The 24621-nt window shown below is 34.0% G+C and overlaps 1 non-coding gene and 1 pseudogene across 1 annotated transcript; both read left to right on the forward strand.

The window, feature by feature from the left end:
- The first annotated feature begins 1599 nt into the window (after window positions 1-1599).
- Window positions 1600-23462, forward strand: LOC129523218 (L-lactate dehydrogenase A chain-like; annotated as a pseudogene).
- LOC129494021 (U6 spliceosomal RNA) lies at window positions 20390-20491 on the forward strand. The gene has a single exon (XR_008661279.1). It is a non-coding gene; the product is annotated as a U6 spliceosomal RNA (small nuclear RNA).
- Window positions 23463-24621: the final 1159 nt, after the last annotated feature.

Below are 24621 nucleotides of genomic sequence, written 5' to 3' on the forward strand. Positions count from 1 at the left end.
TATAAATTTAAGTTTATATATTTATGCATCTTGTTTCCAAATGGCACAGAGGAGCTAAATATATCTGGGTCTGTTAATAAATATGAGAAATTGTACTATGAGGAATCCATACTATGAACATATATACCTGTAACGGTGAGATGATATATTCATAAAATTTGCTACTCTGCTCATATAGAATCCTGGTATATGACAAAGAAGTCATCATTGTCTACTTTTAGTTTTCTTTGTAAAAGAAAGTTTACTAATGGTTAAAAATGATGACATATGTAAATGAAACTACTGGAAATCATAAAAGTGAAGAGAACATGGCATGAAAAGTATATGTGTAGGATGAGGTTTTGATAGCAAAAAAAGAAATTAATTTTATTCTAAAGCAGAATGGCTGGTTGTTACTGAATTAGAAAGGAGACAATGTAGGAAAAAGCCTGAATGTATGTAAAAAACTTAGAAAAGCTTTGCAAAAAAAGAAATCTTCTCTCGTGTAGTTAAGCTGCTTATATTCAAATGAATTATTTTATTAAAAATGCACCTTCATATAAAAAATGTACTGCTACAAAACTATAACAAAGTTTTGTTGGATTATTGATCTTCTCCTAGTTCGTCAAAGGTTTTTACAAGGTGGATGATGGAGGTAACCAAGATTCTGTGTCTTATCAGAATAGTTTCCTGAGCTTTATGTTTTATCATATTCTTAATTATTTAAGAGAACCTAAGTATTGTTTCATAATAATTGGTTAGCCTATTTAATCAAATGCTAAAATCTTCTTATATTTTTGACAATTTTACTTCCCAAAATCTATTCCTAAATATCTTCTTATTCTCACACCACACTGACTTTGAAATTTCCCAGAGGGATCCTGGAAAATCTTACAGGATTTGTTCTTTTGCTTTGTAAAAAGGTATATGGGTCATGAAATTGAGCCCCATGTTAGGCGCCCTGCTCAATGTGGAGTCTGCTTGAGATTCTCTCCTTCTGCCCCTCCCCCTGCTCGCTCACTCTCTCAAATAAATAAAAAAAATCTTTTAAAAATAAGTAGTAGTGAATTTAAGCTTAAGGAAAGATATAAGGTAAGAGTTATACAAAAGAATAACCTCTATTTGATAAAACATTTGGAATTTTTTACTTTGTAATTACTTAGACATAGTCAAAATTCTCTGTAATACTCTAGCCATCTCTAATGTAAGAGAGAGACAGGTGGACAGCAAATTAGCTGTTCTACAGCAATATGGTCTGAGCAACCATGTAAACAAAGAAACCTGCTAATCAAAAGCAATTTCTCATGAAACAAAGACAGCAGCTAATTGAGAGCATCTGAGGCTAAAATAAGATTAACTTCAAAATGAAAACCCTTGCAGCTTCTTGTAGTAAAGCTATTGGGATAACATGCAAGCTTCTGGCAGTTTCTAAGTGGAAATGTTAGTAGAAATGTCATTTCTCACTTTGGCAAAATATTTTTACAAAACCCATAATTAACTTTCTCTCTAGTAAAAGTGCTTAATGTTTGATAACACATAATAAGATTATAAAAACGGATCCCTCATAGTCCATAATAGAAAAGTAGTTTATAGACCAATGAATCATAAAGTGAGGCTACGATGGTCTGCTTAATGTGCCTTGCTCAGCTATTTGTGCCTCCAGAGCAGAGGTGGAGCATGTTTAAGCCATCTAAACCTCTTTTCCTTCAGTTTAGGGTAGAAATAGTACCAGCAGCAGATTGTCAGATAAGAAAATGTACAGGACAGAAGACAGGCCTAGGTGTGAAAGACTGTTAATGAGAATGGCTAAAGAAGGGGTGAGTGGCAGAAAACCATGGGCATAAATTGTGCTGAGTAAAGATTACATGTTATGGTGTTTCTCAGAGATGCATTTCACTAGGTAAAAGTAGTAAAAATGGTTCTAAGATGTAGTTTCATTAAAAGGAAGCATGTAAGTCAGTGCTACTTTCACCGTGTAACACAGAGAGTAGAAAAAGGATTCTAATGTGATAGAAATAGACACCTACTGAAATAGGACAAAGCCTAATCACACAAATAGTCTCAAAGCATTTTGTTTATTTGGTATAAAAAGATGATACATTGCATCACCTGTTTTTAAAGGTATTTGTGTGTGTGTCTGTATGTGTATATATAAAGCATATAAGAGCATTTATAATAAAATATTTAGGAATGTTTATTAATGAATATGTAATATACATATATACACATATAATAAAATGCATAAGGACATATGATGTATAATGTATATATCCCTATTAGATAGTGACTATTTATTATTTATTAATGACAAAATCAAATATTATATCCATAAATCATGCACACAATTATATGTAGAAGACAATAATGAGCTAAATTATATACATATATATGTATACATATATATGAATGTATGCAGTAAATACAAAGTGAAAGGTAAAAAAAAAGAGAGGAAGAAAGCAAGCAAGCAAGCAAGCCAGCCAGCCACCCAACCATTTTTCATATCAGGGAAATTTTTAATATATAGTACAAAAGATGAATAAAGATGAAAGTTACTTTATTTTTCCATTTCTAGAAATGACAACCCAAAATACATTCTTACTATTCAAAGCACTTTAGTTTTAAACTCATTCTCTTTTGTTTAACCCCTAATTAAATACCCTTTCACCTCCAAAAAATATTCCAGTGCCTTCCATTCCTTTCTTTGGTTATCAGAGATGATATGTCTTGAAAGACCTCATATATCATTCTAGTATTATGGGAGAGGTATCAGTTCTAAACCTCCCTCCCAACCCCCCCAGCTCTTGGTTGTTGGTGGTGTTTTTATCATCTGTTCCCTTAGTACAAACAATGCAAAATTGGTGCTTCAGGGGAGGCTGGTGGTCTCCTCTTGCTGACTCAGCCCTGCCAAAGATCTCTTTGTACCATTGATCTTCAAATTCTTCCTCCAACTTTCCCTATCCTGGTGTGTCCATAATCTCAGCCTCTGGCTGAGATTTCTTGCTTGTACCATAGTAACCATGGAAGAGACACATATGTTCTTAATTCTTGACTATCTTTGGAATCTATAGAAAATGTCTATCAGTGAATCTTCTCTTTTCCTCATTTATTTGTCTGAGGACAATCATGATGAAGACCAATAAACTTTCTATCTAGGTAGACCTGCTAAGTAATTACTCTTATTCTAATGCAGATATCTATCCCATGTTGGAGAAGGTCACTTATCTAGGTTGCCTGTTCCATTAGTTTCAATAAGTAGGGCAAAAAATCTCCTCTTTATTGAGATTCCCAATCTTAACTAGCTAGAGTTTTAATCACCTCCAATACGTATTTCATCCCTAAAAGCAGCAATCAGACCCCCCACTTGTGCCACAATTCTCAATTCTCTTTTTACAAATATCCCAATTCATTGCCCCTGCCCAATAAAGGGCATTAGCTTTTCTTTTTTTTTTTCTATGTTAAGAACACTACTGTGTTATCACTAAGCTGTTTTTCCTGTTACTATGATAAACTGCATGCCCAGAGACCAATGAGAAGTAATTCTTGATTTGCAAAGCTTTTTTTTTTTTTTTTTCTCAGAACAAAAATGAACTAAAACAAAAACAAGTAAGCTTGGAGAAAACATTTTAGGAAGATGGTGGTATAGAAAATATTAGGGATCTGTCTCCCCACTAGGCAACAACTGACTAAAAAATCTCTGATTTAATTATTTTGGAACTCTTTTTTCTACTGAGGGTTTGCAACTTCCAAGAGAAAGCTTGGATGATAAAGGCAATTAATTTTGGTTAATTTCAGGTTCTGGCTCAGCAGAGGCTACCCAGCTCCCAACACCCAGCCACATAGCAGGAAGACTGCAAGTATTCATGAAGCAACTTTTATGCAATTTATGGTATGGAGTGGACAATAAGGACATTGGTCTCCAAATCTGGAGGATCTGTGTTCTGATCACGGACTGCTGATATATTTTTTTAATTTTTTATTTATTTATGATAGTTACACAGAGAGAGAGAGAGAGAGAGAGAGAGAGAGAGAGAGAGAGAGGCAGAGACACAGGCAGAGGGAGAAGCAGGCTCCATGAACTGGGAGCCTGATGTGGGATTCGATCCCGGGTCTCCAGGATCACGCCCTGGGCCAAAGGCAGGCACCAAACTGCTCTGCCACCCAGGGATCCCCTGACTGCTGATATTGATGGAGATACAGAGTAGTGAGCAACCATAGTTGCACCCATTCATTGTAGCAGGACTCTCTGGCAATATCTATGGGATTTAAAATGCTGGTACTCCTCCTAACCTTCATTTTCATTTTCCTCCTTCCAGGTGTCAGATACTAAATTTGTGTATACTCAAAAGCATCTGCAGATACAGTAGAAGCTTCGTATGCTCAGAGAAAGGCACAGGCCTGCAAAAATCTGAGAAGTTTAAGTTTACATCTTATGCTGATCTTTAGCAAGTAGACAGCCTACAACAATCACAAGCAAAAAAAAAAATCGATTTCTAGTTACCATAATATTAGATTCAAATATCCAGTTTTTAATTAAAAGTCATAAGGCAGGGCAGCCCAGGTGGCTCAGCGGTTTAGCACTGCCTTCAGCCCAGGGTGTGATCTTGGAGACCCAGGATCGAGTCCCATGTCAGGCTCCCTGCATGGAGCCTGCTTCTCCCTCTGCCTGTGTCTCTGCCTCTCTCTCTCTGTGTGTCTCTCATAAATAAGTAAACTCTTAAAAAAAGTCATAAGGCATACAAAGACACAACAGACTATGGTTCGTTCAAAGGAAAAAAATCAAAACAAAACAGAAACAAGAACTTTCCCTGAAAAGACAACAGACCTACTAGACGTGAACTGTAAAACAATTATCCTGAAGATACTCAAAGAAACTAAAGAAAGATGCAGAGAAAGTCAAGATAGCTATGTATGAACAAAATATAAATACCAATAAAGAGATAGATAATCTGAAAAAGAAATATAAAAGAAATGCTAGAGTTGAAAATTACAATAACAATATCCTGAAGATACTCAAAGAAACTAAAGAAAGATGCAGAGAAAGTCAAGATAGCTATGTATGAACAAAATATAAATACCAATAAAGAGATAGATAATCTGAAAAAGAAATATAAAAGAAATGCTAGAGTTGAAAATACAATAATAAGTAGAGAGTACTTAGAAAAATTTACTAGAAAGACTCAAAGGCAGACTTGAGCAGGTGGAAGAAAGAATCTGTGAACTTAAAGACAGGACAAGTGATTTTGAGGAACAGAAAAAAAGAAATTAAAGAAAAATGAACAGGATGACCTGTTAGATATCATCAGGCAGATGAACATACACATTTAAAAAATCCCCAAAATAGAAGAGAATAAGAGGTGCAGTACTTTTTGAAAAAAAAATGTGAAAATGGTGCCATTCTGATGAAAGATATGAATATAAACATCAAAATGCTCAACAAACTCCAAGCACAATGAATCAGAGACCCATACAGCCACAGTATAATTAAATCAACAAAAGCCAAAGATAAAGAGGCTTTTGAAATCAACAAGAGAGAAGTAACTTGTCACATATGATGATACAATAAGATTAACAGCAGATTTCTCATCAGGCACTTTGAAGGCCAGACAGCAGTGGACTGATATGATTTAAAAAAAAAACAACAAAAACACACACACACATGCACAAGCTGCCAACCAACAATTCAATACCTGCCAAGATTTTCCTTCAAAAGTGAAGGAGAAATTAAGACATTTCCAGATAAATAAAACCTTGAAGGAATTCATTACTATCAGACCCCTTGCATTAAATCCTAAAGAAAGTCCTGTAGGTTGAAGTTGAAAGAAACTAGACAATAATTAGAATCTATATGAAGAAATAAAAGATCTTAGTAAAGATATATACAGGGACAATTATAAAAGCCAGGATTATTGTAACTTTGGCTTACAACTCTACATTTCGGTTTCTACATATTTTAAGATACAAATATATTAAAAAACAATTATTAATGTAACTTTTTGGACATGTACTGTACAGTGATGTAATTTTATGACATCAATAACTGAAAAGGATGAGGATAGAATTGTAAATGAGTGGAAGTTTTACATATTATCAAAGTTAAGCTGATGTAAAGTAAAATTGGAGTGATATAATTTTAGGATGGAAAAATATAATCTCCATGATAACCACAAAGAAAATAGTTTTTTTTTTCACAAAACAAAATTAGAAGGTAACTAAATAGTTTTTTTCACAAAAACAAATTAGAAGGTAACTAAAATATTTCATTACAAAAAAAAAATCAGTTATAAACACAAAAGAGACAATAATGCAGGAAATGAGTGACAGAAAAGCTAAAAGGCATTATCTTAGTTGGCCTGCTAAACCAGAGTACTATAGACTGGGTGGTTTAAAAACTGAAATTTATTTTTCATAGTTCCAGAGAATGGAAGTTTGAGGTCAGGGTGTCATTATGGTCAGATTTTCTGGAGAGCCTTCTCTTAAGTGTCAGACTGCCAATTCCTCCTTGTACCCTCACATACCAGAAAGAGGGAGAGGAGGCAAGCTCTCCTATGACATAAAAGAGCATGAATCCCATTCATGAGGGTTCACTCTCTGACCTCACCTAATCCTAAATACTTTCCAAAGACTCCACCTCTAAATACTATCACACTGGAGAATAGGATTTCAATGTATAATTTTGTAAGTACACATTCATATCACAAGAGGCATACAGAAAAAAATAGCCAAATGAAAAAGATCAGTCCCTCCTTATCAGTAATTTACTTTAAATGTAATAGATTAAATTCTCCATCCAAAAGGCAAAGATTGGCAGAATATATTTAAATACATGGTCCAACTGTATGCTGTCCACAAGAGACTTACTTTAGATACAAAGACACAAAGAGTTTGAAAGTAAAAGGATGGAAAAAAAGTAGCAACAAAAAGGAGTAGGTGTGGCTGTACATTACTAACCATTAAGGAAATACAAATCAAAACCACAATAAGATACTGCCTCACATCCATTAGAATTGCTACCGTCAAAAAAGGAAGGAAGGAAGGAAGGAAGGAAGGAAGGAAGGAAGGAAGGAAGGAAGGAAGGAAGGAAAAAGAAAAGAAAGGAAAGAAAAGAAAAGAAAAGAAAAGAAAAGAAGAAAAGAAAAGAAAAGACACACACACACACAAACCAAACAGACAATAAGTGTTGGTGAGGATGTGGAGAAACTGGAATCCCTATACATGGTTGATGAGAATGCAAAATACTATACCCAAAACAGTGGAAAAGAGTATGGCAGCTTCCAAAAAATAAAAATAGAATTACCATATATTCCAGCAATTCCACGTCTAGGTATGTACATAAAAGGATTCAAAGCAGGTTCTCAACAAGATATCCATGTTCACAGCACCATTCTTCACAACAGCTAAATGTGGAAGTGATTCAACAACCCACTGAAGGATGAATAGATCATTAAAATATAGTATATATATCCCACGGAATATTATTTAGCCTTAAAAGGGAAGGAAATTCTGACATATGCTACAACATATGAGGATATGTTGCTAAGCAAAATGAACCAATCACCAAAAGGCAACTACTATATTCCACTTATAAAAAGTATCTTGAGTAGCCAAAACCATAGAGACTGAAACTAGAATGGTAGTTTCCAGGAGCAAAACAAACAGGAGAGGTACTTGGGTATTACCATTTAATAAGTATAAAGATTCAATTTTGCACGAATAAAAGAGTTCAGAGATGGATGGTGGTGATGGTTGTACAACAATATGAATGTAGTTAATAATATCACCAAAAGTTAAGATGGTATATTTTTGTTCTGTTTATTTTACCATAATTTAAAAAAATAAAAAAAAACAATGAAAATCAGTACACTTTCTTCTTATTTCAACTCTTGACTCTATTCATGTAAAAGCATTTTACACTCATACTTTTTGACATGTGAGAGTGCAGTGTCCTCCTACTTTGTTTCTGAGCTCAGCATCATGACTGTCTCTATCCATTGGGACACTCACAAATATAATGCAAGCAAAGTTTCAAAAAGTGCTTGGGCAATTGAGCTTGCTACTATGATACTGTCATCACCATAAGAACATGGATGAATAAGCCTGGTGGTCTTAGGGGATGGATATAAGAGAGAAACATGGACCAAACATGGACCAAAGGTTCACCACCTAAGTTCCCCCAACTATGTCCAGCCAGGTCTGTTAGCCCCCATTTAACAATGAGAGTACTTAGAAGCATGAACTAAATAAATGCTTTTTGTTACATATCACTGAAATTGTGTGTGTGTGTGTGTGTGTGTGTGTGTGTGTGTGTGCTTACTGTGGACAGTTTAGAACAGTTGATCCTCATCTAATTTGAAGATGCATGGAGGAGTTTAGCTGAGTGGGCAGCTAAACTAGGCAGCTGGTTCTGGGCAGCAGAGCCACCAAGCGCAAAACAATTTTCAGTTTGCCAATTTCCAGCAAATCTGTTGATGTCTGAGCAAACTTATGCTTATTGTTTTATGTCACTGATTAGTAGCCATTAACAGCATAGGGAAGTATTATGGCCAAAGAGATTCACAAATATAAAAGAAAAATAAATATCTTCTCTCTCTAAAGTGTCCAGCTCTTAAAAATAAAAGTAATGTGAACTTTAGATTACATTCTCATTAATATAGTTTAAAATATTAATTAAAAACAACTTTATTGTGAAACCTAAAGTAAGCCATGTCTTCTCTCCTCTTGGTCACACATGCTTTCTCTCAATGGACACCACAGTTGAATGGTGGAATGCAACAGGGCACAGAGAAAAAAATGTAAGGCCTAACAGTCCTGCTTTAATTAAGTTATTTTCAATTTACTTCTAAACATAATGACAGATTGGTATAATAATTTCAGAAGACTCACATTAAACAAATGTGAGAAGAAAATAAGAGAGCACATAGAATAAATGAAAGAATGAATGAATGAAGATAGACTTGACTTAAGAATTCTTTTAAGAGTTACACAGACCATCAAGAAGCCTTAAGAACCAATGCAATTTGGAGGTCTGCAAGGTTACATTTCCTTCTTTCTGCAAACTGCTTCAGGCCACGGGCAGTAAAGCCTATATGTGTGCTTTATGCTTCAACTGCCTTTACGTAGGAAAATCCTACTTCATCTTCAGTACAAATATAACCTAAAGAATCCTTTTTAGGTAATACTGATAAATACTATTATTATAGCACTATGTATTTTACCTTTACAGTATTACTCTCAAATACATTAATTCTATGGTCTTTGCTTAATGGCTACTCTTTTGTTAGAAAATAAGCTTTATGAATGTAGGAACAATGTTTCTTTGGGGACCAAAATTAGCGCCTTGCAGAGTAATCTTTTGTTGTTGTTGTTGTTCTTATTTATATGAATGTATGAATGAATTAATGTTTAAACATGTCAAGACTCAAGAAAAGTTATGGCACTGTGTTATGCCAAGAAAAGTTATGGCACTGTGTTATGCCCAAATGCCCACTGATTTCTCTTTCAATTATTCTCAGAGACATATACTAACCGCAGAAGATGACCTGACTCTCCCTTTTTACTAATAGTATTCTATGAAAAGGGGTGCTAGACTATTAAACTGCCAATATTACTCTGTACAAGATTTTATTCAAACTTGAAAAAAACCCTTATAAGTCAGAAAAATAAATAAAAGCCATGCACAGTACCAAGTACCCATATCTTCCCTTAATTGAAAGTCATAGTTTTAGGGATTTCATTTATGTCATGTTTTGCTATTTTTATTATAAATAACAACTCAACTGCTCACTAGAACTTAGAATGATAACTTGTTGACAGTAATCTTTGATCTCTATGTGATGTTAGTTAAAATATAAATATTCTTCAATTGTAGATACTTCATTTTTTAATTTAAATTCAATAATTTAGCATATGGTGTATTATTAGTGTATTCTTAGTTAAAGAGGCAGAGTTCAGTGATTGATATTTTAAATTACTACTTGTCTCATTTATACCGAATCTGTTACTTAGCTTAATCCATTATTCATAAAGAAAAACTGGAGGAAAAGTGTTACTTATTTCATATGTCAATGTTATCATGAGCTGATGGATACTGCCAACTGCTGTTTGAATTTTGAATAGTTCCCTAAGAACACATTTTCAAATGGAGGTGAAGAGAGATATCATGAGTGCACAAGCAACGAGGATGAAGGGAATTCCTCCAAGGTGGGAGGGGAGTAAGTATGCAGAAAGGAAAGAGCTGAAATCATGAAACTCTTGTTGTAATTTTATACTACAGATCTACTCATAAGTATCCCCTCAATTCCCAGTCAGAAAGCACGTAGAATTAGAAGGGTTCATGTGCTCAATCCAAGGGCTCTATTCAAACATAACACCACATATAGCGGTTAATATGAGATGTAAGATCAAGAGAGACCAAGTTTCCCGTGGAAAGAAGAATAATACTGGGAATTCTTTGGCAAGGAATTGCCTACAAAACCCACAGATATGCTCTGTGACCCAGAAGAGCAAACCAATACACTCAGATGACTTTTTAAAGTAGAAAAAATGAATTCTAAGTGCTTAAAACCATCTAGAAACAAGTGAGGAAAAAAATGGGAACAACTAATATTAATCCATCCTCTTACCAGAAATTGATTAACAACCATATTACTGGAAAAGAGAATCTTTCAGTATCTTACATAATTTTAATAACATAGCCTTATTTTTTACAGTGAGAAATTGTTTCCTTAAATGATTATTTCTTAGTACCATACTTCATTATATGTTGAAGCTTCTTAGGTACAAAGAAAATACCCTCACCTCAATCCATTATTATAATCAATAAGAAACTTATCACTTTTAAAATAACTGTAATTATTTTAATACTTCATAATGCTGGTATTTCTGTGGTTTCTGCAAACCACAAAAGTAATATTTTTCAACTTCAGTAGGTATGAAATAAGTTACCTTTGTTCTGAATACAATTTCATAAATTCTCCATATGGGTAAGATAAACTATTCAAATAAAACATAAGAATTTTGAAAAATCATAATGAATTTTCTTTCAGCTTCCCAGTGGCTAAAAGACATATAGAGGGGACAATCTAGGGGACAATCTAAGAGGAGTGGCAGGACAATAATGAGAACTTTAAGAAGATTACAACTTAAACAAAGATGCTTATTTGAACTATATAAGGCTGAAATAAAAGAATAACTTTTATCATTAATTCCACTGGTTAACATATAAGCAGGATATACAACTTTTCCATAAGAATTAATATGCCAAAGACATATTTATATAGTAAAGCTTTACCTGAACAATAAGAATGTAGTTGTTTCACTGAATCCAAGAGTACATTAAAAGAATTATGGGCACCTGGGTGGCTCAGTGGTTGAACATCTACTTTCAGCTCAGATCGTGATCCTGGGGTTCAGGGATAGAGTCCTGCATTGGGCTCCCTACAGGGAGTCTGCTTCTACCTCTGCCTATGTCTCTGCCTCTCTCTGTCTCTCATGAATAAATAAATAAAATCTTAAAAAAAAAATGATTCACCATGGCCAAGTGGGATTTATTCCTGGGCTGGTTCAATATTCACAAATCAATCAGTATGATACACTACATTAATAAAGAAAGGATAAGAACCATATGATACTCTAAACAGATATAGAAAAAATTTGACAAAAAAGAGCGTCCATTCTTGATAAAAACCCTCAACAAAGGAGGGATAAAAGGAACATATTCGATGCTACAAAGGCCATATATGAAAGGCCCACTGCTAATATCATCAGTGGGGGGGGGGGGGGACAGAGCTTTTCCTCTAAGGTCAAGAACAAGACAGGGATGTCCACTCTCACCAATACTATTTAACATGATAGTTTAAGTATTAGTTTCAGCAATCAGACAATAAAGAGAAATAAAAGCCTTCCAAATCAGCAAGGAAAAAGTCAAACTTTCACTATTTGCAAATGATGTGATACTCTATGTAGAAAGCCTGAATAATTCCACCAAAAATTTGTTAGAATTGATACACAAATTTAGTAAAATCACAGGATACAAAATCAATATACAGAAACCTGTTGCATTTCTACACACAAATAAAGAAGCAGCAGGAAAAGAAATCAAGGAATCAATCCCATTTACAATTGCACCAAAAACATTATGATATCTAGGAATAAACTTAACCAAAGAGATAAAAGATCTGTACTCTGAAAACTATAAAACACCAATGAAAGAAAGTGAAGATGACATAAAGAAATAGAAAAGCATGGAATGTTTTTGAATAGAAAAGCATGGATTGGAAAAACAAATATTGTCAAAAATTTTATATTACTCAAAGCAATCTACAAATTTAATGCAATCACAATCAAAATACTACCAGCATTTTTCATAGAGCTAGAACAAAAAATCCTAAAATTTGTATGGAACCACAAAAGACCCCAAATAGACAAAGCAATCTTGAAAAACAAAAGCAAAGCTGGAGGCATCACAATTCTGGACTTCAAGCTGTATTACAAAGCTGTGATCATCAAGACAGTATGCTACTGGCACAAAAACAGACATATAGATCAATGGAACAGAATAGAGAACCCAGAAATGGATCCACATCTGTATGGGCAATTAATCTATGACAAAGCAGGAAAGAATATCTAATGGAAAAAGTCTCTTCAATAAATGGTGTTGGGAAAACTGGACAGTGACATGCAAAAGAATGAGATTTGTCCACTTATACCATGCACAAAAATAAATTCAAAATGGATGAAAAACCTAAATGTGAGACCGGAAACCATCAAAATCCTAGAGGAGAACACAGGCAGCTACCTCTCTGACCTCAGACCTAACACCTTCTTATAAGTCATGTCTCCTGAGAGAAGGGAAACAAAAGCAAAAATGAACTACTGGTACTTCATCAAGATAAAAGGCTTCTGCACAACAAAGAAAACAATCAACAAACTAAAAGGCAACCTACAGAGTGGGATAAGATATTTGCAAATGACATATCTGACAAAGGGTTAGTACCCCAAATCTATAAAGAACTTAATCAAATGTAACACCTGAAAAAATAATCAAGTTTAAAAAATGGGGAGAAGATAACAAACAGACATTTTTCCAAAAAAAGACATCCAAATGGGTAATAGACAGATGAAAAGATGTTCAACATCATTCATCATCAGGGAGATGCAAATCAAAACTACATTGAGATACCACCTCACATCCTCAAAATAGATGAAATTAACAACACAGGAAGCATGTTGGCAACTATGTGGAGAAAGGGGAACCCTCTTAAACTGTTGGTGGGAAGGCAAATGGTGCAGTCACTCTGGAAAACAGTATGGAGGTTAAAAATAGAACTATCCTAAGACCCAGAAATTATACTACTAGATATTTACTAAAGTATGCAAAATTAGTGATTCGAGGGAACACATGTACCCTGATATTTACAGCAGCCGTATCAACAATGGCCAAATATAAAAAGATCAGAAATGTCCATTGACTGATAAATGGATAAAGAAGAGGTTTTATATATATATAAATATATATAAAGAGAGAGAGAGAAATACCATATGATTTCATTCATATGTGGAATTTAGGAACTAAAACAGATGAACAAAGGGGAAAGGAAAAAGAGAAAACAAATCGTAAGAGACTTTCGACTATAGAGAAAAAACTGGAGGTTGATGGAGAGAAGTGGGCAGGGGATGGGCTAAATGGGTGATGGGTACTAAGGAAGGCATTCATGACAAGCAAAGGGTTTTGTATGTAAGTGAGGAATCACTAAATCATACCCTTGACACTAATAATACACTGTACATTAACTAGCTAGAAATTAAACAAAAACTTAAACATTAAAAAAAATTGAAGTAACTGCTCAGGGGCAGTATATATGAAGGCTTGATTGACCTGTTCAATCTTCAACTAAATTGAGAACTTTCAAAATTTATAAGTTCCTGCACACTCCTGCCTTGTGTCTGTCATAGTGTCCTGCTCATGGTAAGTGAGACAATGATTATTTCATTTATAGTCAGCTTTCATACCCACAGAAATACAATATTGACAATTAGAATAGCCGAACTCGCATTTAATCTCACTTCAGTAGACAGAAGAAAAAGTTCAACCTAGAGATTAAAAATAAAAGAATAATTAGAAGAGAAATCAATACGTCAGGGAAGCCATTACAACAATATGTATATTAAAATTTCTGGTTCAATCTAGTGATTATCTTTCTCTTTCTTTTAATTCTTCCTTAGCCCACCACAAAAATTTAACAGATGTTATATGTAATTAAGCATGTGCAAGGATTCTGAAACGTCATTGGCCTTTCATGATTGCAGTTGGAATAGAAATCAAAAACTCTGAAGCTCATGCTCTTAAAAATGTCTCTGAGAATTCTTCTTCCTGGGAAGCACTCACAGCAGCCATCCTCTTTTCAACACCCTTATTCTCTTGTTCTCTTACCAATAATGTTTCCTTTCCTCCTCTAAAAGCCTCAAGGAAGCCAAATTTACAAATTATCTCTTTTTTGCATACTATTCTTGGCTCTCTAAAACTATAGTTTCCTAAATTTAGACTTTACTGTGCATGCCTTTTTATAGTGTTTAAATCCTACACTCTCTCTCTCTCTCTCTCTCCACTCACACACATGCACACACCATATTCTTGGATTTGACCAAAGAATCATCTGTCCTTGAATTTGCTCATTTATCACTGACCCAAAGCATCCCCTATTGTCATTGTTTTCTTTTGTTTCTTCTGGTGCTATTATTAGATGGCTTTTACTTGAAATTACAGCTATTTCCCTAGTATGGCATACATTATGGCACACAATATTCAAATGATCCTTATTGTTTTGGGAAGTAGAATGGGTTTTGGGGGTTGGATTTTTTTTTTGCTGTTTTTTTTTTTTTTGAGGGGGGAGAAAGGAAGCTTAATAATCAGGTTGTATTCTATTCTGTTCAAGTTAATTGCCTCCTCTGACCTAAGGGATGGGGATGGGGTAGTGCTGAGACAGCTAACCATATGACTATGAAATTGATAGTCATTATTGCCTAAACATAATATTGTAATGCTTTGCCATCTTGCTGAAAACTGAAGCAGCTTCTTTAGTGTGAGCTGAAGTGGGTCAACCAGGAGTAGTATGCCTGAGAAAAAAAGGAACACCCCAAAGCACAGCTTCCAATAATGTATCCCTGCTGGGAAATCAGAACATTAACTATAGAACCCTGGCTATTACAATCAGAGATAAAATGGGTATTTTTGATCTATAGCTATAGGCTGATTGTGAGGGAAAAAAGCAGGATTTCAAAGACTGTCAGGTTCTACCAACACTGCCTGAAATTTCAAATCTAAGAAAAATCTTTAGAGCTAATACTATAATTGTGTTAGCAATTTCTGTACACAAAGGCCACTATAATATTCCAAGTGGAATCTTAAAAAGAATAATATATGTTCCTCAGTTATATTCACTTTTTGATTATTCAAATTAAAGAAAATAAATCTATTTCTGCTACAATTTCTGCTACAATAAGTTATAATTCTATTAATATGGCTGTATATCATAGGCACAGATTTGTATATATACAAAGCAGGATGAAATTTTTAAAAGTTTAATAGGAATTTTAAAAACTCTTTTGGTACTTAATATTTGATGTATCTGGTAATGATTGACAGGTGAAGAGTTTAAAATGACCTGTATCTCTTCATTGTTTTAATTTTATCTAGTTTTATTGATTTATCCATTAAAGTTTTCTTCTTCAATGCAACCATTTCTGAAAAATAAATCCATAATATGCCATAAAACCACAGGTTCAAAGCATGAAGTATAATATAGAGGGCTTAAATACGAAAATTCTCATCTATAAAAAACCTTGTTGAAATTGTCTCCCATTTAAGATTTTCCCAAATGACACACTAATTTCCAAAGAGACACAAAGAGCAGAACCCCATTTCAAGTCCCACCACAAGATGTCTTTAGGGCCATTAAGCACAACTGTTTTGCCTGGATGGACTAGAATGCTATTTTGTTTCCTCCGAATTTTGAGCATTACTGGTTGCTTGAATCTCACATAACTAAGGACATGTATATTATAAAGGAAAAGGAATCAAATATAAAATTCCTATTCCTTTTACTAATTCTCATATATGTTAACATGCCAATGTGACAACTAGTTAATATACTTCTCTTTCAAAGTTAATTACAAATAACCAGCCCACAAAATTATATTTTAGTGGAAGATACAGATAATGTAACCTGAATCAGGCTCTCACTAATTAGATTTTCTTCTGAGAGATAGAAAATAAAAAAGAATCATTGATATCAGAGTTTGGGACCTCATAACTGACATTATCTAAAGAAAATTTTAAGGCACCTAAACTCCAATAAATGATATGAAAACATCAGCATCAACTAAATCTTTGGTAAAAAAAAATTTTTAAATGAAGTATATCATATCTACATAAAAGTGCTCAATGAATTATCATGAAGTAAGGGTATTCATATCATCAGAAACTACATCAAGAAAAATTATATTTACATATATATCCAGAGACTTCTTCCAGTAATCAACTCTTTTTTTCCAAGATAATTAACTACTCTCCAGACTTATAACCCATTTATTAGTAGGACCTAATTTTTCAATTTATGTATGTGGAATTATATGGTCAGAATTTGCTGCATAATTTGAGATACTCAGTCCAAAATGAAAAGCTGGGGTGCTTGCTCAAAATGCATTAAGAACTTCAAGATGGTGACAGTAAAACATTAAGCCAAGTGGCGGCCCTGTGCAACTACAGAGGTTGCATACTCACAAAGCCAACTCTGTTTACAACACATATTTTTATACTTGTGTAGTTTTTCCCTCTCATTTAATTCTGAAATTCATCAACGCTGTTCTAAATTGTGTGCTCTTATTTCTTCATTGGTATTATAGCATAGTTTGCCATTATGTGAAAATAATTTATCTATCATCTCTATGAAAATTTGTGTTGTTTCCAATTATGAGTACACTGATATTGTCAATAATTAAAAATTTAGAGGTCCCTGGGTGGTGCAGTCGATTAAGCACCCAACTCTTGGTGTAAGTTCAGGTCATGATCTCAGGGCCATGAGGTCACGACCCACATTGTGTTCCAAGTTCAGCAAGGAGGCTGCTATAATTTCTCTTTCCCTCTCCCTCCACCCCTCCCTGAGCTTGCTCTGTGTCAAATAAATAAATCCTTAAAAATAAATAAATTAACATTTCCTTTAAAAATAATTAAACATTTAAACAATTTTAAAACTGTTAAGATAATTAAACAAAGAAGCCATTAGATTAAGGTCCCTCTAATTTCTTAGCAACCTAAGTAAGGAAACCCAAATCTAAGCATTTAAATATGTCAAGGTTAAGAAATCAAACTTAAGGACAACCAATCACAAACAGCCCAACTAGGTTTTCCCATAAAAGGAAACTCCTTAAGCTATAGTCAATGAAATACATCCCTTTTTGCTTCCACATCTTGTCTGTAAACATTATTCCCCTATTGCCTAAGGGTGGAGTGCTCCTAACCACTTCCAGTTTGGTGCTTCCCAATTCAAATCTATGTTTGGCCAAGTAAACTAAAAAATTCTAATATTCCTCAAATTATCTTTATCAATAGTCTTGTGCATATATTTTGGTGGATATTTGCACCTATTTCCATTGGGCTTTTACTGAAGAGTGGAATTTCTGTATATAGTGAATCTGTAAATCATATCTACTAAAATTGTATTTAGTAGATATTGCCAAACAAATTTCCATGGTTTTGGAATGAGTTCAAACTCTCATTATTCCTAACTTGGCAGTTGACTTGATAATGAATTACTTAACTTCATCTTGCCTTCCCTGCAAATGTTAAATTAATCATATGATTTTTAAAATTTATTTTATTAATGTTAAAATATCATCCTGTATATAAATCTTACACTAAACTTGCACTCCTGCAATTAACTCTGATTGGTTATGATGTATTACCCTTTTTACATAACACTGTACTTATTTAGCTAAAATATTGCTTAGGATTTTTGAATCTATGTTTATGGATAAAACTGACTAATAAGCCAACTTTCTTGTAACTTCCTTTCCAGGTTTTATAGTAATGTTATTATGTACTCATAAAAAACATTGTATGATTCTCTTCAAAAGTATCAAGTAAAATATCAAGTAAATATTGTAATGCAAAAAAAGAATATTGTAATGCTTGGTATTTATTTTGCTTTGTTAAATTAACAATTGAAACCTTCTGGATCTAGATTTTTATTTTTGAGAAAACTTTTGATACAAATTCAATTTCTCTACCAGATATTAGATTACATGGATTCTTAAAAAATATTTTATTTATTCATGAGAGACACACACACACAGAGAGAGAGAGAGAGAGGTGAGATACAGGCAGAGAGAGAAGGAGGCTCCATGCAGGGAGCCGACATGGGACTTGATCCTGGGTCTCTAGGATCACACCCTAGGCTGATCACACGCTGGGCTGATCACACCCTGCAGGCACTAAACCATTGAGCCATGCAGGCTGCCCAATTACATGGATTTTTAATTTCTCTTTTAGTTAGTCACAATAGATGTGTTTTTCTAAATTTGACACATATGCTCCAAATTTTGGTCTTTCTTTTCCAGACACTTTCCAGGAGTTTATCACTTTTTTAAGCTATTTCAAATAACTATGTTTCTGCTTTGTTGAGCCCATCTCAAGTAAATTTAATTTCAGTTTTATGAATTGATGCTCTTATTGCTACTATGTTTTCCCTTTTACTTTATGAAATTAATTAGTTCTACTTTCTCATTATGTTTTCCAGATATAAGATGTCATTAAATGTTATGTATTTTCAACATATGCATGTAAAACACAGCTCTACTTATAGCCCACAAGATTTGATTACCACTTATAATCATTCAATTACAAATATTTTGTAATTTCTATGAGTGTTCTTTGATCTATGAATTTCTAAACAACTGAGGATTTCAAGTTGACTTTATTCCCATGTAAGAAATACTCTGATATTCCTTGAAATTGTCGAGTCTTTATTTATGGTGCAGTGCTTAGTCAATTTTGATTAATTATTCACACACATTTGGACACCTTGTGTACTCTTTAAATGTTCGTTGAATGCTATTTCTCTACTTGTCAGGCTTGCTAATTTTGTCCTTCACATTTTCTATATTGTTAATGATTTCCTATATTTATTTGCTCCATGAAATTTGAAGAAAGCTATGTTTAAAAAAAAAGAGGATCCAGTTCTAGTTATCTCCTGAAGGATATAACATTTAATTATTAATTATAGGTTAAAATATGTTAAGAGAAATATTTAAAACAATTGGGAGAGACCTAAAAATAAGGGAAAAACTAGGGAGGATTTAATTTTTGAGTGATGGTAATTCACTGATTAATCCAACTTTTTATCACCTTTTCCCCTTTAGTCTACATAGTACACGGCACCTCAAAATACAGAAGATTACCTTATTGATATGATATATCAAATAACAAAATTCAGAGGTCCCAAAGCAGATATAAACTAAGAAAGTCCTGGAATATAAAGAGCTACAGAGGATTGTGCCTGACATCTGGATATAAACACCCCTCAAAACTATGAATGCCCCATGAATAGTGCTTGGTTTGGTAAGATTCACAGTATTCCAAAGGAAAGCAAGCGGTAGAAGGTTTAAAAAGCTGATACTTCTGCTGGCCACCAGGGCAGAAGAGAAAGAGTTTGGAGTTTGAATAGCACAAGTTAGAGAAGCAAAGTGCACATTCTGAGGTTTCATTTAAAAGCATTCCAAAAGGTCCATGCTTAGACGAGACTGTGTCCCAGAATTAAGGGACTCATTGAGAACAAAGAGCAAAACTGAAACAGACTTATCTGATGTATCTCCACACAAAAAGGATCAGTTCTTAATTTATCTGACTTCTGGAACAAAACTCAACACTGTTAAAAGACAGATAACAAAATTCAAAGTCTTTATAATGTATATTTGCTGATAAGCAAAATAAATAGAAAGTTTTTTAACACATAAAGACACAGGAAAATGACAGCCATTGTTCAAGATTAAAAAAAAAAAAAAAACAACCACACAAAACAAACCAAAAAACAAGCCCAGAGATGACTCAGATGATTCCAATATTGAAATTAACAGATAAAAATTTTATATTCCCTGTTGTAAATACAGTCAATAACATAAGTGAAACCAAGATTAAAATAATTGAATAGATTTAGAATCCTAGCATTGATATGGTTAAAAATAATTATGTTGAAATTCTAGAAGGGACTATTACAATGCTTGAAATGAAAAATTCATTAAATAGGCTTAATAGAAGATGAGAGAGGATGACAAAATGATCAGTGAAACTGTAGACAGATTAATAGATATCCGATTTGAATAATAGGGGAAATATTTTTTTTTGAGTAGTTTTGTTTTTGTGCTTACTTAGCAACACATATACTAAAACTAAAACAATGCAGAGATTAGTATGGCCCCTGCACAGGATGACACATAAATTTGTTCAGTGTTCTATATTTTGAAAGAAACAAAAAAACAAAGTTAGTTCTGTTTTGACATGTGAGGCAACATTAAGTGGTCCAATATGCAGGTAATAGAAACCAAGAAGTAACTTTTTGTAAACAGACTGACGATTTTTACTACAGAAATATAATGGACATTCCTTGCTTTAAAATTGTTTTTTAGGAAAACAAATCTGGTCTGTCTTCATTTCTTATTGAAAAAAATAAAAGCCAAAATAGTAAAATAAGAACAACAACAACAAAAACACTTGGCTTATGGAGTAAGTGAATTTGGAAGAATGGGAAGTAGTCATATAGATCTCTTTTTCGTGGGTTGCTTTTAACAAAGTATTGAACTGAGGAGAATCAAAATGTAAATGGCTTCCTTTGAGAATAGTATTTCTCTATACATCATGGTAATGATGTATATATACAAATATGTGTGTATATGTATGTTTATACATATATTTCTCCTTTGTAATCTCCATAGTAATACTCCTTGGGATTTTTAAAAGACCATTTTACTTCCAGTCATATAATATTACATGTAAATTGAAAGACTGGGCACAGTAAATATGAGTAGGAAATTTAATGGTTACATTTGGAGAGTTGTTAAAGTTTTGTTGGTATTTTTTTTCTTATTTGATTTAATTATGAAGGTTGGCATTTCCCATTTTATAAGTTAACATGGAGATTAAGAAATGTAATAACTAAGGTGAGCACATACTTTAGTATCTAAGCCAAGATAGTTTTTAGAGTAAAAGTAGGTGCTATTAACATATTCCTCAGAGTAACATACAAAAACTAAGACTATCCAAGAAAATTGGGATATATGGTCATCGTATTATAGTATTCATTCTATAACTAACATATTTTTGTCATCAATATAAAGTTCCTAAGTATTTTACACATCTATCACCATAATTCTAAAGATTTTAAACATTAAAATTTTCTTCATTAGATTCATAGTGAGTCTTTATATTCAGCTAGTATTTGCTTATAAATTTTCCTTTGGGGGCACCTGGGTGGCTCAGTGGTTGAGCATCTGCCTTTGGCTGAAGTCGTGATCCCGGGGTCTTGAGATCGAGTCCTACATCGGGCTCCCTGCATGGAGCCTCCTTCTCCCTCTGCTTATGTGTCTGCCTCTTTCTCTGTGTCTCTCATGAATAAATGAATAAAATCTTAAAAAAGAAAAGAAAGTTCTCTTCTTTAAAAAAATAATAAAATAAAATAAAATAAATTTTCTTTTGTTAGCCAATTAGATGTGTTATATCATATACACTGCCAATTAATATATACAGGTAGCACTGACTCTATACCAGGTGCTGTTTTAAGTGCTTTAGTTATATTAGTTAATTTAACCTTGTCAGCAATCCAGTGCTTAGTTATTATTACTAAGTCATTCTCCAGATGAGAAAACTAAGGTATTGGCTGACTGTTGCTCATGGTTCTACTGGACTATTCCATAATCTGAACCCAGGCTTTCCATTTGCCTAAAGATTGTGCCTCTTCTTTACCAGAACAATACCATCTATCTATCCATCAATGATACAGCAAGATCTCTGACATTTTATTCCTCTCTGAGACTCAATTTCATTTTTATTTGTTTTTAAATATTTTATTTATTTATTTGAGAGAGCGAGAGTGCACACCAACAGGAGGAAGGGCAGAGGGAGAGGGAGAAGCAGACTCTGGTGAGCAGGGAGTGCAACACAGGGCTCCATTCCAGGACCCTGGGATCATGACCTAAAGGTAGATGCTTAACTGAGTCACCCAGGAGCCCCTTTATTTATTTTCGAATATTTTATTTTTAAGAAATCTCTACTCCCAATTAGGGGCTCAAATCCACAACCTTGATATCAAGAGTCTCGTGTTCCACTAACTGAGTCAGCCAGGCACCTTTCAATTTTGTTTTTAGAAATAATAGACTAGGAGTTGGAGCCGCTGCTGCCACTCACCACCCAATGTGCACTCCCGATTCCTTTTGGTTCTAAGTCCAAAAGGCAACGATCAAGGATCAGCTGATTCAGAATCTTCTTAAGGAAGATCATATCCCCCGGAATAAGATTACAGTTGTTGGGGTTCGTGCTGTCAGCATGGCTTGTGCCACCAGTATTAATGAAGGACTTGGCAGGTGAACTCACTCTTGTTGATGTCATGAAAGACAAACTGAAGGGAGAGATGATGGATCTCCAGCACAGCAGCCTTTTCCTTAGAACACCAAAAATTGTCCCTGGCAAAGATAATAATGTGACTGCAAACTCCAGACTGGTTATTATCATGGCTGGGGCATGTCAGCAAGAAGGAGAAAGTTGTCTTAGTTTGGTCCAGCTTAAAGTGAACATCTTTACATTCATTATTCCTAATATTGTCAAATACAGCCCAAACTGCAAGTTGCTTATTGTTTCCAATCCAGTGGATAACTTGACCTAGGTGGCTTGGAAGATAAATGGCTGTTCCAAAAACCACGTTATTGGAAGTAGTTGCAATTTGGATTCAGCCCGGTTCCATTACCTAATGAGGGAAAGGCTGGGAGTTCACCCATTAAGCTGTCATGGGTGGGTCCTTGGAGACCATGGAGACTCCAGTATGCCTGTATGGAGTGGAGTAAATGTTGCTGGTGTCTCTCTGAAGAATGCACCCTGACTTAGGCACTGATGCAGATGAGGAACAGTGGAAAGAGTTTCACAAACAGGTGGTTGACAGTGCCTATGAGGTGATCAAACTGAAAGGCTACACTTCCTGGGCCATTGGACTGTCTGTGGCAGATTTGGCAGAAAGTATAATGAAGAATCTTGGCGGGTGCATCCAATTTCTACCATGATTAAGGGTCTCTACGGAATAAAAGATGTCCTCTTTAGTGTTCCTTGCATCTTGGGACAGAATGGAATCTTCGATGTTGTGAAGGTGACTCTAACTCCCGAGGAAGAGGCCCATTTGAATAAGAGTGCAGATACACTGTGGGGGATCCAAAAGGAGCTGCAGTTTTAAAATTTTCTAATGTTCCATGTCACTGTCTAGACTACAAGATTTTAGTTGGAGGTTGTGTATATTGTCCTTATTATCTGACCTGTCACTCAAGTAGTAATATTAAAATGGCCTAAGAAAAACATCAGTTTCCTAAAGTTACAAATGGGAATGGTTCACAAAACCCTGCAGTTATATCCTGATGCTGGATGATACCTGTCTTGTGTAGTCCTAAATTGGTTAATGTAATATAGTTTTACTATCTCAGAGGCACCACTGCCAATGTCACATATGCTGCAGTTACTCCTCAAACCAGTGTATTTACTGTGTTCTGTAACTTCTGATTCCTTCACCTCAATACCCAACATGCCTAGTCCATTTTTTTTCTTCAGTCACATCCTGGAATCCAATGTATAAATTCAATATTGCATGTATTGTGCATAACTCTTCTAAAGGATCTTATTTTGTGTACTATATATGTCAGAATATAGTGTACATTGCCATATAATGTAAAAAGACAATGCAACCAACTATCTGTCATACCAACTAAAATACCAAATAAATTTTGAACAGTGAAAAAAAAGAAATAATGGACCATTATACAAGTTTGCAATGCATGATCTAAGCAGAAACATAGTATTTCATTAGTCAAGAGGTATGTAATATATTTTAGTATACTGAAAGACAATTTAAGAAATGTATCAAAAGTATGCTTGCTTTGATTCTTGCCTTTGTCACTTATCAACTGTATATTTTGAAAAAAAAAACATTTCTATGTATTGATTTGTTTTTCTGTAAAATAGGAATATTCTATGTACATATTTCATTGTGTTGTCACATGGCTTTAATTACATAGTAAATGAGAATAATGGTTGATAAACACCATTATCAAATAATGGTTTATAAATCTTCAATACATGTTCACTATTAATACTAGAGAATATTTTTAAAGTTTAATTAAACTTTACAAATATTTGATTTTACAAATATTCAAACTGTGGTTATTAGATGTTAGATATTATGCTAGACCCCAGCTATTGACAGTGATTTATAAGATGTCATCCTTGTTTTAAAGGAAGTCATAGATTTAAATAATTTTAAGATGACACCAGGCATATACTGCCAAACCAGCTTTTCCATATTGTCATTCCAATTTGTGTTTCTTTTCCTTAAGTGAACAAGA

Source organism: Nyctereutes procyonoides, unplaced genomic scaffold (assembly GCF_905146905.1).
Source record: "Nyctereutes procyonoides isolate TBG_1078 unplaced genomic scaffold, NYPRO_anot_genome, whole genome shotgun sequence".
NCBI classification, from domain to species: domain Eukaryota; kingdom Metazoa; phylum Chordata; class Mammalia; order Carnivora; family Canidae; genus Nyctereutes; species Nyctereutes procyonoides.